The sequence below is a fragment of the Austrofundulus limnaeus genome, unplaced genomic scaffold (assembly GCF_001266775.1).
Source record: "Austrofundulus limnaeus strain Quisiro unplaced genomic scaffold, Austrofundulus_limnaeus-1.0 Scaffold2427, whole genome shotgun sequence".
Taxonomy (NCBI): domain Eukaryota; kingdom Metazoa; phylum Chordata; class Actinopteri; order Cyprinodontiformes; family Rivulidae; genus Austrofundulus; species Austrofundulus limnaeus.
Window position 1 is genome coordinate 26,200 of NW_013954829.1, and position 1,237 is coordinate 27,436.

A 1,237-nucleotide genomic window follows, 5' to 3' on the forward strand; every position below is an offset into this window, starting at 1 on the left:
CATTATTATTTTGTTTATTATCTTGATTAAATAACATTAAATAAAAAGTCTCTTTACTGTTTAAGAAATGTTATGAATTTAACTAGAACAGAGTCCTGTCTCTTTAAAAGAGGTCTTCTGAGATCAGGGTCAAAGCCAGGTGGAACGTTTATTCCACCCCTAGGTGACCACTACAGATGTGAAATGTGTTTCCATTGCAGTTTTGAGAAATACACCAATCTGAATACAGCCGTAAAAACCACCATATTCTAGCGCAAAAACCTTTTGTCAAAAAACTTGTTTTTTCGAAATTGGCGTGTTTCCATTTAAATACTTAATGTTCGCAATTCGAATTTGCACATTTTTATGGTCAATGGAAATGTGACTGAAGTTAAAACTTAATAACCGTGTCATGGATCTATGATGTCATCMATAAATTTTAGATTCACTAATTCATCTTCTATCAAAATGGTGGATTGGTTACTGATGATGACAGTTTGTTTAAGCATGTTTGACCTTCTATGAGTTGGGCGACATTGACAAAAAAAACTGTCACGATTAAACTGTGGCATTTAGCAGATAACATGATGATTATTGACGCTGTGGCTTTTTCTGTCTGTATTTCACATAATTAACCAGGTTCACAGGGTTAGCATCAACTGCTCAAAGCTTCCTTCCACCACTGGGCTCACATGGCTGCCTGATAGTGACAGTGTGTCGTACACAAAAACACGTCACCACATGACGCTAACTGCAATAACTAAAAAGTGGCAAAAACTAATTGTTGAGTTTTTCTAACGATTAATTGCACAAGATAGAAATGTTCCCAATGCTACTTCTAATATAAATAACTTTAATCAAACTATTTACCTGGTTTGAAGCTCAAGTTCAGGATCAGGAGCTGGAGGGTCTGTGGTTCTGGGTGAAACATGAGTGACCTCAGTCTTTTTGTCCTCCTCTCCTTTCTGAAAGAGATTATCCATAAATAAGTTTTTTTTTTAATTTCTCCACAAACACAGATTAAACATTTAGAGATTTGTAGGGTTTGGTTTTAAAGATCTGAGGATTCAAGTCCAACAACCTTCAGCTGGATGTAGAGCGCTGAGTTCCCGCTGGATTTTAGGCTCCTGTAGAGCTCCTCTGGAGTCAGAGGTTCAACTGTCAGAGGCACTAGTTTTCTGCTTGTAGACGTTACAAAAAGCTCAAAAGTTTCACGGTGAGCCAACAGGGGGAAGGTGGACCTCAGGAAGTCCAGGAA

At 37.6% G+C, this 1,237-nt stretch overlaps 1 protein-coding gene across 1 annotated transcript in view; it reads right to left on the bottom strand.

Moving 5' to 3' along the window:
• Positions 1–1,237, bottom strand: part of LOC106510983 (zinc finger protein OZF) — a gene marked incomplete at its 5' end in the record, with an annotated part of 17,892 nt that overhangs the window by 13,105 nt on the left and 3,550 nt on the right. The window contains 2 exon segments of the mRNA XM_013999719.1: positions 919–944; positions 1,061–1,237.